The sequence below is a fragment of the Pogoniulus pusillus genome, chromosome 8, assembly GCF_015220805.1.
Source record: "Pogoniulus pusillus isolate bPogPus1 chromosome 8, bPogPus1.pri, whole genome shotgun sequence".
In the NCBI taxonomy this organism is placed as follows: domain Eukaryota; kingdom Metazoa; phylum Chordata; class Aves; order Piciformes; family Lybiidae; genus Pogoniulus; species Pogoniulus pusillus.
This window is the reverse complement of record NC_087271.1, coordinates 5513480-5527269: the sequence shown is the minus strand read 5'-3', so window position 1 is coordinate 5527269 and position 13790 is coordinate 5513480. Positions and strand designations below refer to the sequence as shown.

The following is a 13790-nucleotide window of genomic DNA, read 5'->3' as shown; positions in this document are numbered from 1 at the left end:
TCTCCCCTCCCCAATGCCTCCACCATCTACAGGCATAAACACAAGCCTCTGGAGGCCCCCAAACAGGGCTACTGCTTACATGTTTGTCTTGCACACAGGGCAGAAAGGGGAAGGAAAGAAGAATGAGCTGGTCTTGCTGTGAGTTTCTATAGAGATAGCAGAATTATGGGATTGAATAACACTCTTCTAGTACCCAGAAGACTTTTTTAACCCTATAGTTCTCAACCTGGCACACTGCTACAGTTGCTAGGAAATGAAGATATGTTTTCTTCTTCCATCTTCAATGTGGAGGAGGCCAAGTGGAAGGAGCAGCAATCAGTATGTGGTAGTCCAGTCATGGGCATCAGTCAGTAAAGCAGGACACCAGAGCACACAGCAGGGTAAGCCCTTTCTGACTTGAAAGCAGTTCCATGCCAACATTTGCTAACCCTTGGCCAAATGAGAAAGACTTCTTAACTGAAGGATTGTGCTAAAGGCTATTGTAAATCAGATGTACAATAAAGTAAAAAGAATATTAAGCTGTCAAAGAATTAGAGACAGGAGGAAAGAATGAGAACTTTGATCCAGGTTTTGGCAGTCCATTAGTATTGCCAAGAAACACAGAAGCTGTTAAAGGATCAGTAAAGGAAGGTGAACTTGCAAAAAAAATGTGGCATGAGATGAAAGTGAGTTTGAAGACTACATGTGAGAGACCAAAGATTTCTGAAATCAGATGGTTTCCTCAATTGCAGATTAGTTTAGATTTACAAGGCTAGTAGGAGCCAGTAGAGTGCCAAACCAGCTTTCCAGTTGTGCAGGGTTTGCTGAAGTCAGGCAGGTTACTGTATGCTTAGGGGTAGGTGTTATCAAATACTAAACAAATTGCTTTTGCAGCTAGGCTTCATAAAGAATTTTAAGTGGCTTCAAAGTATAGCCTTTTTAATTCAATATTGTGGCAAGTTGTGCCAGGGGAGATACTGGCTGGATATTAGGAGGAAGTTCTTCACAGAGAGAGTGATTTGCCATTGGAATGGGCTGCCCAGGGAGGTGGTGGAGGCACCATCCCTGGAGATGTTGAAGCAAAGCCTGGCTGAGGCACTTAGTGCCATGGTCTGGTTGATTGGCTAGGGCTGGGTGCTAGGTTGGACTGGCTGAGCTTGGAGGTCTCTTCCAACCTGGCTGATTCCGTGATTCTATGCCACTGATTACATTACTGCATCTGAGGACCCATGACCTGATGATTCCTCCAGGTTGCAACTGTCACATTGTCTGGGGAGGCACTACAGCAAAACAGCTGTGTGTGTAAAGGGTTGTCATGGCTTGGCATTACTAGAGCAGCATCACTATTGCTGGAAAACTTCAACAAATAAAACACAACCCCCCAAAAATAACAGTACAAAAATCTCCAGTGTAGAGGGTATCTCCTGTCTAAGGAAGCTGGTGCCTTGCAACATTTGATGGCATTCATATCTTCTAGAATTGCTAAAAGGAGCAGGATATAAGAGTATGTGCTTTCTCTGGGTAATTCAGCATTTCTTATGATCTAGAAGTATTTTTGACTAGTTACTAGGCTAGATGCTTTGCTATTCTCATCAAGACTGGCAGTGTTGTGCATGTTGTAATTCATTCAAGAACCTACCATTTCAAACATAAAATTAAACAACAAACTAACAAACTCCTAAAGAAAATGTGGAGAGCAGTGATCAGTTTGAGAAAACAAAAGAAATTCAATGTTTAGGCTTTTTTTTTCCCCTCTCACCTTCAGTAAAATGAAGGACTGTAATTAAATTGCTTTCCTTTGATTTTAAGGTCACCTAAGGGAAGGAGGTGAGCCTATTTTCTTACCCTTCTCTGTAGCAACCAACAAATATGTACATCTGTTTCCTCTTAAAGATGCTTTACTCTGCAGGAGATGAAAGACCTGCTGTGTTTCCCAATATAATCTGCATCATTGCCAGCTTCCTGCTTTCTGCACTTCCCCTTTTGAAGGGATTTATAACTCAGTCTCATCTCTCATCTTTGCAGTTCCCTTTGTTTTCTGAATTGAGTAGGAGAATGCCCTGAGGGAAAACACATTCTAGAACAGGAGTGATTTGGCATACTGAGCCAAATCAATTCCCCATTAAAGGAATAATTCAAGTTGTGTGCTAATCATATACCTGAAAGCACTATCTCATAGTTGGAGAAGAGGAGGCTCAGGGGTGACCTCATTGCTGTCTGCAACTATCTGAAGGGAGGTTGTAGCCAGGTGGGGGTTGGTCTCTTCTGCCAGGCAATCAGCAATAGAACAAGGGGACACAGTCTCAAGTTGTGCCAGGGGAGATCTAGGCTGGATGTTAGGAGGAAGTTGTTGGCAGAGAGAGTGATTGGCATTGGAATGGGCTGCCCAGGGAGGTGGTGGAGTCACCATCCCTGGAGGTGTTGAAGCAAAGCCTGGATGAGGCACTTAGTGCCATGATCTGGTTGACTGGACAGGTTTGGGTGCTAGGTTGTACTGGATGATCTTGGAGGTCTCTTCCAACTTGGTTGATTCTATAGCAAATTTGTACATATTATTAAGTGACCATCAAAGACACTGTTTGCATGATGCTGCTAAACCTTGCTTATCAGAGAAACTTCAACTCAGGTAAAGGTAGGAGACTTCTTTTATCTTTGCAAATAGTCATCTGTCCCTTTGCTTTTCCTTTCCTGTGTCTGTCAAACTATTAAGTTAACTGCATTCTCTGTACCATAATGTCTGATTCTTGCCTCAATCAAATAGATTGGCAAAGATCACACTGCAATAACAGAGTCTTGAAATTAATAAAGCCAGATTTCCTGGTGTATATTTTGTATTTATGTTTTCTGGTTACTTATATAAACCATAGTGAATTTTGTCAGTATCATTTTCCTTTACTTCCTATCAGCAATGCCAGAAAATTAGAGAATACATATTTAGAAATACAGGGGAGAAAACAGAAATCAGAATTCTTTAAACTGTCAGTCAAGACAGCAGTCAGCTCATGCACTGGAACAGGTTGCCCAGAGAGAATGTGGAATCTCCATCCTTGGAGGTTTGAAAGACTTGCCAGAGCAAGGCCTTGGGCAACCTGATCGCACTTTGAAGTTGCTTTGAGCAGGCTTTCAGATGTGCTTTCCAACTTAAACCTTTCCACTCATTTGAAGCATAAAATCTGGCTCTCTGTGTTGCTGGTTTGCTGAAGTCTTTGTAGAAGCATCTGAGAGGTGGGGTTGCCATGTGTAAGCTGTCATTGCACAGGTCTCAGTTGAACAGATGGATGGCAAGTAGCGCGATCAAAGGAACACTTGTTTTGGTGTGTATTAATGAGGTCTACAAAACAGGGTGGAAAAGCTTTATGATGAGCCTCTAATATACATATAAGATGAGTAATTTGGTTTTCTGCAAAAGAGATATTATTGTGCTTTACAATGTTAGATGCAAATCTTACTTCAGGAATGTGGCGTAGGTTAGTGAAGGATACTACATGGATTCAATGTGAATCTCACCAGAGACCTTTATTTCTTCTGACTCCATGTTTATAGTCTTGAGCATAGAGCACTTACACATTAGCATAATCTAGGCAAGAAGAAGCCAGTCTTTTACATACATCATGCCTTGTTTTTCTCATTAACCAGGTGTCCCACTGTCTCTTGATGTACGGAAAACGAGACCTCACAATACACAGAGTGTTATCAGGAAAGATATGTTTTAATCAGCGCTGGATAACATGGGGAGGTCCTTCTCCAAAGTCCTTGCACACCTTCACCTGGTTCAGGTAAAATATTTATGCTGTAAAATCATACATGTTCAGTACAGGGGTAGGGTTAGTACAATTAGTTCTTGGAATAGGAGCAGATATTACAATGAGTTGCTGGAACTCATTTCTATAATGTCTCACCTCTTCTTGCGTGCTCACTGCCACCTGGTGGTTGTCTTTTGGGGTCTTTGGGAGGAAGGTTGATATCTTCCTCACTCTGATCTCTCTACCTTTTGTCCACCTGGCATCAGATATGGGTCACATTCTTGGCTGGAGTCTCCAGTGTTCTCATATTTGAATATAGTATTCGTCTTCTCCATGAGAGTGTTCCAAGATCCTCTCAAGCTTAGCCCCCTTTGTGTTTATCTGTTTGATGATGCTTAATATTGGTGCTCCCACAGTTAATGATTTAACTAGGTTCCTACACTCTATGTTCTCTAACCCTTTTTCCCATATCACTCTTCTCCCCCGGTGGAGACAGCCTGAAGCCATGGGAAGCAAGGTCAAAATGCTCAGTCTGCTTGTTATGATTGCTTCTCACATTGCATTCCTTCATTACATGGATAAAGAAGCAACATCATTAGGTGGTATTTGATTTGTATCATAAAACATTTGTTAATTTTCTTTCCTAAGAGACATTTTGCTGTTCCCTGGTTGCTGTGGAATGCTTTAAACTGTGAAGCTGGTTTGGTTTGGGTGGATTGGTTTCTCCTATTGGTTGGTCTGGTTGGTTTCTCCTCTTTTTTTTTTTTAGTTGATTAGTTGTTTCTCCTATTTTTAATTCAAGAAGTGTTACACTTCCTAGAAAATAATGTACAAAAGGCATCAGGAATGGTGTGGTCAGCAGGAGCAGGGAGGTCATTCTGCCCCTGTACTCTGCACTGGTTAGACCACACCTTGAGTATTGTGTTCAGTTCTGGGCTCCCCAGTTTAGGAGGGACATTGAGATGCTTGAGCGTGTCCAGAGAAGGGCGATGAGGCTGGGGAGAGGCCTTGAGCACAGCCCTACGAGGAGAGGCTGAGGGAGCTGGGATTGGTTAGCCTGGAGAAGAGGAGGCTCAGGGGGGACCTTATTGCTGTCTACAACTACCTGAGGGGTGGTTGTGGCCAGGAGGAGGTTGCTCTCTTCTCTCAGGTGGCCAGCACCAGAACAAGAGGACACAGCCTCAGGCTGTGCCAGGGGAGATTTAGGCTGGAGGTGAGGAGAAAGTTCTTCACTGAGAGAGTCATTGGACACTGGAATGGGCTGCCCGGGGAGGTGGTGGAGTCGCCGTCCCTGGGGCACTTCAAGGCAAGGTTGGATGTGGCACTTGGTGCCATGGTCTAGCCTTGAGCTCTGTGGTAAAGGGTTGGACTTGATGATCTGTGAGGTCTCTTCCAACCCTGATGATACTGTGATACTGTGAAAAGTAATACATTTGTTTAGCAGGAAGATGGAAATCTGTTCAAGATTAATTGTCTCCAAGTTGTAAATAATATACACCATACATAAAGTGTTTTTAAAACGTGTTGGCCTATCAGATGTCAGGTCTGGAGTTTTCTCTGACCTGCCAAGAACACTGAGAGTTGGGTCACTTTTTCAACCATCTTTCTGGAGACTTGCTATCATTCATTCTGTAATCCCTTAACCGTATTCTGTCACATCAGCCTTCTTGTTGGAAATAATATTCTCTTGGTTAATGGAAGAAGAAATTACCCTTGAGATATTTATTTTGCTATAAATTTTCCTGGTCAGTAACAATATGCTGACATTTCTGCTGAGAGAACTTGATGAAGTCTTGTGGGTTTGACCTATCCTTGAGCATCACTCCTGGGAAAAAGCGCACAACACAGCAGAAAAGATTGAAGTTCTGGTTTGATGATGTCATGTTAAATTCATTAGAAGTACCCAGAAATTGAAATTTTGTTAGCTTCAGAAGGGGATGAAGTATGAAGCTCTGGGAAAGAGGTGAGTGGAAGTAAAAGAGAGAAAAACTATTTGTTCTTGCCTGTTTTCTGCATTCCCTGGGCTTGTGCTGCCAGCACAGATAGAGAAGGTCAGTGAGCCTTCTTTCTCTTCTTTTCTGTCTCCAGTCAGGGATCAATATGAGTTTTCTCCACCACAGTTTGTTCTTATTTTGTCACTTGCTTTTCAATGTTAATAATGCTAACAATTATGAGAGCTACAGAGTTCCTTTCTTGATTCAAACTGTACCTTAGTTGTTATTTTGGATGTTAATGCTCTCAAGTGTATTCAGGTGAGTAAGGTAGGATTCAGCAATCTAAGCAAAGACATCTGAACATCAAGAAGTCTGGATTTGGTTTCTCTTGCAGATAATTCATCTTCTCTCAAGTCAGAAGTCTAACATTGGTCAGCTGGGTAGTGCTTCCCTGTGAAGTGGTGGGGACTGATGAGCACAGATAGTAGTTTGCAGAAGCTGGGTGAGGTAAATCCTTTTGCCCTTCACATACAGAGACATAAGGGAATAGTCATGCAAAAACTCATCAGGATAAGCAGAAATGTAAACCTAAGTTAAGCAAAAGTATAACTTAAACGTGGACTTGCAGTTGAAAGTGGATTCCATGGCACAATGAAATACTTCAGAAGTTTAGACTCAGTTATGAGAGCCCTAAGCCCTAGCAGGACTTTGCTTCTGGCCTGCTTATTTAAATAATCCTCTGATAGAAGTTCTGCTTCTGTTCTAGCCACCTAGCACCTCTTCAAAAGAACCTGGGTTTCCTTGCACAGTGCTCTAGCATTAAACCTACCAGTTTTGAAAGTATTGATCCCATTTCTGGGCATCTTTTTAAAAGGGAAATAACTTTTGAAAGCAGAGTGAAATATTGAGAGCTTTCTGTCAGTGGTATGACTGCATTCAGAGCCTTCTTGAGGCTTAGAATCATAGAATTGTATCATAGAATGGTTTAGGTTGGAAGGGTCCTCAAAGATCATCCAGATCCAACCCACTGCCATAGGCAGGGACACCTCCCACTAGAACAGGTCACTCAAGGCCTCATCCAACCTGGCCTTGAACAACTCCAGAGGAGGGCCATGAAGATGATCAGAGAGCTGGAGCAGCTCTGCTATGAGGAGAGGCTACAAGAGCTGGAGATCTTCAGCCTGGAGAAGAGAAGGCTTTGGGGAGACCTTAGAGTAGCCTTCCAATATCTGAAGGGGGCATACAGGGAGGCTAGGGAGACACTATTGACAAGGTCTTGTAATAACAGAATGAAAGGTAATGAGTTTAAACTGGCAGAGGGGAGATTCAAACTAGAAGTTTGGAAGAAATTCTTTCCAGTGAGGGTTTTGAGACACTGGAAGAGGTTGTCCATGGAACTTGTGGCTGCTCTGTCCCTGGAGGTGTTCAAGGCTAGATTGGATGAGGTCTTGAGCAACTTGTTCTAGTGGGAAGTGTCCCTGCCTATGGCTGGGGGTTGGAACTGGATAATCTTTGAGCTCCCTCCCAACCTAAACTATTATATGCTTGGAAATAGGTTTGAGTCAACGTCACTGCATTTTAAATCAAAACCTACAACTGCTTTCTAAAGTGCTGCAGTTCATGATTCAAATAAGTAATCTTTATTGTATTTCATTAGTACCATCTGTGGCTGAAAGGCATGAGAGGTTTGGGGTGGTTTTCCTCTTTATGTACTGTGAAAATTCACCATGTTGATCTTTGGAAAATATGGTACCTACCTAACACTACTCCATTGGGAGAGCTGGAAGTTGGATGAGCATTTAATCAAACTAGGTGTCTTGGTTCTAATTCAAATTTCCAGAGACTCAAATAAATTTGATAGAACCAATAACAATGTTTATAGAGTGCCCTTCCCTCTTCCCCCTTCTTTCCCAAAAGAAAGGGATTAGATGTAGAGAGAGAAAAGGTGAGCACACACAAATAAATCAATCTCACTCGATTTGGAAGTTAAAAAGAAAAGTTTAACAATAACTTTAAAAGGTATCTGAGGTAGGAATCATAGAATCAACCAGGTTGGAAGAGATCTCCAAGATCCAACCTAGCACCCAGCCCTAGCCAGTCAACCAGACCATGGCACTAAGTGCCTCATCCAGGCTTTGCTTCAACACCTCCAGGGACAGTGACTCCACCACCTCCCTGGGCAGCCCATTCCAATGCCAATCACTCTCTCTGCCAACAACTTCCTCCTAACATCCAGCCTAGACCTCCCCCTTACAGAGAGTGAAACAGGAAGTCCCCCTGCTGTTATGGACCCTTAGACAGGAAGGAAGAGTGGGCTAACCATTACCTGGTAGTGTTCAGACCCACCCCTGGGGAGGGATCAAGACCACCTAGGGTCAGGTTCAAGGTTAGTCCCCCTGGAGGGTTAACCCTATACACTAGGGTAAAACTAAGAAAGGAGAGATGAGTTGATGAGCTGGCTGAACTGTGATTCCTTCTTTTTCCTGAGCAGCATCTTGGGATCAAGTATCATACAAACAAAAGACTTCATTATTGCATCTTAGAGGCTTAGACATTAGAATGCTTCTCCCAGTAACCTCATTATAGAAGCTGTGAACTGAAGTGAATGAAAAGGTTAAACCTATTTCTCTGCCTTTTTTTAACTAGTCACACAGCACAACCAGAAAATCATAGTAAAAGTTCAAGATGCCATTAGGGAAAAGATGGTAAGAGATTAATTGGGTTTTATTCTTGATTGGGAAAAAAAAAAAGACAGTGTTTGAAATGATTAAAAACAAAAGATCATTGTCGAGCTTTTGAAGCTTGCAATAATATCTTAGTTGCCCTTTCTGAGACCTGGCATAATGTGCCTTGGCTATCTCCAAGGAGATGTAGGCATGGTTCTGTGTGTCTTCTTTTCCCTCTGGAAAGCCATGTATTTAGTAGCTCTCGGGTGTAAATGAGTAACAAAGCTCTGTCCCTTTCTCAGATTTGGAATTAAATACTTAGCTGTGTCAAATACAAAGCAGGAAAAGTGTCTGCTGAGACATCCAAGACAGCTGAAACCTGCTAAGAAATACAACAATTCTACTATTGTGAATAGTGCTCCTGTTGGAAAATACAACTATGAAACTCTTTGCTACAATGCATTTTATGCTGTATTACTGACAGGCCTCCCCTGTTGTTCCATTTATTAGTTCAGAAATAAGCAGGCTCTGAATTCATTTCGTGCCTGCTATTTGCCACCAATGTATTTAATTCCCTATGATTGCTGCAATTTGTTTGTAGAGGATTTTAATTTATAGGTTATTGAAACTTGCTCTTGTTGAAGTACTTGAGATTCTCAGTTCTGTGCAGTGCATGATAGTATTTCTCAAGAGCCTGCATTTCAATTAGAAAGACACTCTTAATTCTCATCAGAGAAATACTGAATGATAGAGTGGAAAGCATCTTCTGTAGAAAAACAAACAACAACCACAAAACCAGAAGTCAAACCCACCACTTTCTGATACTGTTTCCTGCTGTGACACAGGCAGCATAGTGTTTGGTGCTGAGAGATGGAGTACCTCTGTTGTATGGAACATGTCCAAAGAAGGGTGACAAAGATGGTGAGAGGCCTGGAACACAGTCCTGTGAGGAGAGGCTGGGGGTGTGCAGCCTGGAGAAGAGAAGGCTCTCTTCTCCAGGCTGCACCTGGAGGTGACCTGGGGTGACCTCATTGCTATCTACAACTAAATGAAGGGAGATTGTAGCCAGGTGGGGGTTGATCTCTTCTCCCAGGCAACCAGCACCAGGAGGAGACACAGTCCCAAGCTGTGCCAGGGGAGGTCTAGGAGGAAGTTGTTGCAGACAGAGTGATTGGCATTGGAATGGGCTGCTCAGGGAGGTGGTGGAGTCACCGTCCCTGGAGGTGTTCAAGAGAAGCCTGGATGAAGCACTTGGTGCCATGGTCTAGTTGACTGGCTAGGGCTGGGTGCTAGGTTGGCCTGGATGATCGTGGAGGTCTCTTCCAACCTGGTTGATTCTATGATTCTAATGGTCTCTCTCTCTACATATATCCAATGTGAATAAATAGAAATTTGCTTTTTCCCCCTGAATTTGTCACTGAATAGATTTACTCATGCATCTCATCCACTCCCCAAGCATGAGTGTTACAGTGGAAGGAAACTGTCTTCTTGGGAAGGAGTTGAATTTCAACCATTTATGAAAGAGTGCATTTATTGAAGTGGGAGGAGTTATATGTAGGTGATGCTGCATAAAGATGGAACAACAAAACAGCATGCATTCAGAAATGGAACTCTGTGTGTGCACCCAGTCTTGGGCAAAGGAGACTGCAATTAAACACAGTGAGGTTGTAAAATGAAACAAAAACATTCTGTGTTGATTAGAGTCTAATTACAGAGAAAATAGTTGTGAAGAATGGTTGTTTGGACATTCTAACAGGGAGCTAAATGATTAATTTCTTTTCAGTTCTATTCTAATTCAGACTCAACTAGAAGAGAAATTCTTTTAGGTTCAGTGCTAGTCCAGGCCAGTCCTGTTTTATGAGGGCATTGCCAAGTTGCTGCTGTGTAATCAGTCTGCATTAGAAAATGTAGCATCTGAGATGGAGCAACCAGATATAATTCCCACTTCCAAATTTATCACTGCAGTATGGTTGCTGTTGCCACTTCATCCCTCTCTGAACTTGTTTGGTGAGAGCAGGGATTTGGAGACAGTTAAAAACTCATACTTTTGTTGAAATAAATGCTTGTGTCCTGATCCTACCTGTAACATAGGCTTAGCAGAACGACCACAGTCCCACTGCAGGTGTCTGTAGAGTATGCAAATCAGTGCCTGCTATGGTGAGAGGCAGCTTGTTCATGCTAGTGTGACACGGAGCAACAAACTCAAGTATCTGAGGATCTCTGCTGACCTGCTCCCCCACATCCATGCAAGAAGCAGCAAGTACCAGACTGGAACACAGGTTCTTTTAGGAATTGCTTCAGGTTTGAGAAATAATGGCTTGATTTGGCTTTGTTACATCCAGGTTTGCTTTGATTCATCTTTTTTAATGTGCTTATTTGAGCAGTATCTTAAATTATCAACATTGCATTTATGTTGCATTTCATTGGCATCCTGCTAGCAAGCATCTCCCTGTATATGTAAGTATTCCTAACTGGAGGCAGAGTGGTCTGATGACCACTGCTCTTTGACTAACTGGAAGGCTGGCCTGCTATGTTAGCCATGTAGGTGCATTTCTCTCTAGGTCCAAATATTGACTCTGTGCATCTCAATCTGTATGCAAAAACTCTTACACGGATAACATTTGGTCCTGTGGCAAACTCAGGTGTAGTTCTGTGGTTGCAAGAGGGCTGCTCCAATGAGTTCTTGAGGCCAGGGAAGGCTCTCACACATGGGTACTCTCCTCTGGGTGGTTTCAATACTTTATGGTTTTAATGTTTAAGCTATAATAATCAGAAAGGTATACTGGAAACCAAAATACTGATGGCTCACATGCTACAGCCACAGGGAGAAAACTACAGTGCTGAATAAGATATGACAAACAACCTTGAGTAGCTCTGTTGGTGGAGGAGCAGGCTGCACTCACCCTATCCCACTGGCCAGCAGAGCTCCTGAGATGCATAGATAGCAGAGCTGGTCAGCTGCTGTCTCAGAAGGTAGGCGTCCCCACCAGGAACCATCATGGTGGTGAGACTGGTGCCTCTCCAGCTGCCCTATCTATGCTCTCAGTTTAGATGTGTTCAGCGTTCTGTGATGTGTGTCCTTTACATCCCAGAAGGCTGAACCAAGGAGAACCAAGCTCTTCCCTTGTTTCACAGCTTGTTACATGACTTTCCCTACTGCCCATGCACGTTGTTGACTTTGGTGGTCATGCACCCTCTTAGCGAGGGGAGCCTTCATCATCTTCAGCTCCCTCTCAGCTGGCTGCCCTCTGTGGAGCCTTTCAAGGTGATTGCTGCCTCTGATTACAGGGGTGGTACTGCAGGCTCTGTTTATCGTTTGGGAGCTCCAAGACCTGGTAATCCCAGGTCTTATCTTCTGACAACCTGGCCTTGGCCTATCATCTGTTTCTCATCAGAACACATACCAACTCTTTCTTCTTACAAGGGCATATTCAAATTGATGTGATCAGATATGTTGGGACCTGTGAAATCTACTGAGCCAGCTCAGATATAGCTGTCTGCCACTGTTGTTAAACCATACCTTCAGCAGCAACTTGGGCTAGTTTTTAATGCACAAACCTTTTGTTCATGCATCTTCTCTGCCCTTCTGAACTGTTTAGAACATTCCAAAGCAATGATAATTTCTTCCTTGAAGTTTCAAGTTGTGCCAGGGGAAGTATAGACTGGATGTTAGGAGGAAGCTGTTGCCAGAGAGAGTGATTGGCATTGGAATGGGCTGCCCAGGGAGGTGGTGGAATCACCATCCCTGGAGGTGTTGAAGCAAAGCCTGGCTGAGGCACTTAGTGCCATGTTCTAGTTGCTTGGCTGGGGCTGGGTGCTAGGTTGGACTGGATGATCTTGGAGGTCTCTTCCAACCTGGTTGATTCTATGAGTCTATACTTTTGGCATGGAGATCAATTAGGATTATTCTTTGAGAGTGAACTTTCTTCTTCTTTTCTGAGAACATCTATGGAGAAGTTTGTTTTGGTTTAGCAAACACAGGGGTAAGGGAGAAATGTGATTTTACATTTAGGAAACGTTTCTTCAGAGAGCTTTCCCTTGCTCTCACTTCTGTATGCTTCATGGTGTGACACTTAGTGCCAGGGGGGCTATCAGTCTTTTTCAGGTAGGTTTCTTGGAGAAATGAATTGGACACATAGTTTTATTTAGAGAAGATGCTGGGAGATGCCACTTGGCACAGGTGTGCATGTTGATATGCTTTTAATGAAGAAAGGGAAATACTTATCAGCTGGAGAAGTCTTTCATCTCTTTTAATTATGCTGGGGAAAAATACTATTTTCAGATAGCAAAAATAAATAGACAGGCAAACCTTAAGACTAAAGTCTTAGTCCTAACAAAATTGGTGAACATATGATTTTTAAACTTACATGGGAATAAGCACAGGCTAAAAGCTGCAGTCTGGTAACCTCTCAGCTTCACACAGCTGTGAGATGGTGCAGTAAGAAAGAGCAGTACAAGTAGTGTGTCCCCAGATGCTCCCAGGAGAATGATGTTGCTGTGGTTTGCAGCACCTGTTTTTCTGCAACTTTTCCTGTTCCTGGCTTCATAGAATCATAGAATCAACCAGGTTGGAAGAGACCTCCAAGATCATCCAGTCCAACCTAGCACCCAGCCCTAGCCAGTCAACCAGACCATGGCACCAAGTGCCTCATCCAGTCTTTTCTTGAACACCTCCAGGGATGGCGCCTCCACCACCTCCCTGGGCAGCCCATTCCAATAGGATATCACTTTCTCTGTGAAGAACTTCCTCCTAACATCCAGCCTATACTTCCCCCGGCACAACTTCAACCATGAACTCCCATTAAGTGAGCAGCACAGGACCCCTGCAACATGAATGCAACGCTGTAGTTGTAACTTTTCTAGGTACCACCCTTCCCTTACCTAGATAGTAAGATGGAGTGGGATTTAGCCGTGTTATTGACTTTACAGAATCACAGAATTAACCAGGTTGGAAAAGACCTTTGAGATCATTGAGTCCAACCTATAACCCAACACCTTCTAATTAACTAAATCATGGCCTTAAGTGTCTCAATCCAGTCTCCTTTTAGACACTTCCAGAGCCAGTGACTCCACCACCTCCCTGGGCAGCCCATTCCAATGCCAATCACTCTCTCTGTGAAGAACTTCCTCCTAACATCCAGCCTAGACCTCCCCTGGCACAACTTGAGACTGTGTCCCCTTGTTCTGGCCCTGGGTGCCCGGGAGAAGAGAATGTGTTTTTTACCTGGAGTGATTATTTTAACAGTATATCTGTGCTGCTATTCAGGTATCTTTACAGCCAAACTGAATTTTCCTTATGCATGAGATGTGCTTTGTATAGAGCGTTCTGCTCACTGAAAGCTGGAGGCGTTTGTGGCAACTCTAAGCATTACAGGTCTGCCAGCAGGGATGCTTACTCTGCATGATCATGTTTCAGGAAAACTGATATAGAATCAATCATAGAAATCAACCAGGTTGGAAGAGACCTC

The 13790-nt window shown here is 43.2% G+C and overlaps 1 long non-coding RNA gene across 1 annotated transcript in view; it reads left to right on the top strand.

Moving 5' to 3' along the window:
- The window catches only part of LOC135177830 (uncharacterized), a 127818-nt gene that overhangs the window by 60854 nt on the left and 53174 nt on the right, over nt 1–13790 (top strand). Inside the window, exon 2 of the long non-coding RNA XR_010303178.1 lies at nt 3616–3755. This is a non-coding gene — a long non-coding RNA (uncharacterized LOC135177830). The remainder of the gene's footprint in view (nt 1–3615; nt 3756–13790) is intronic.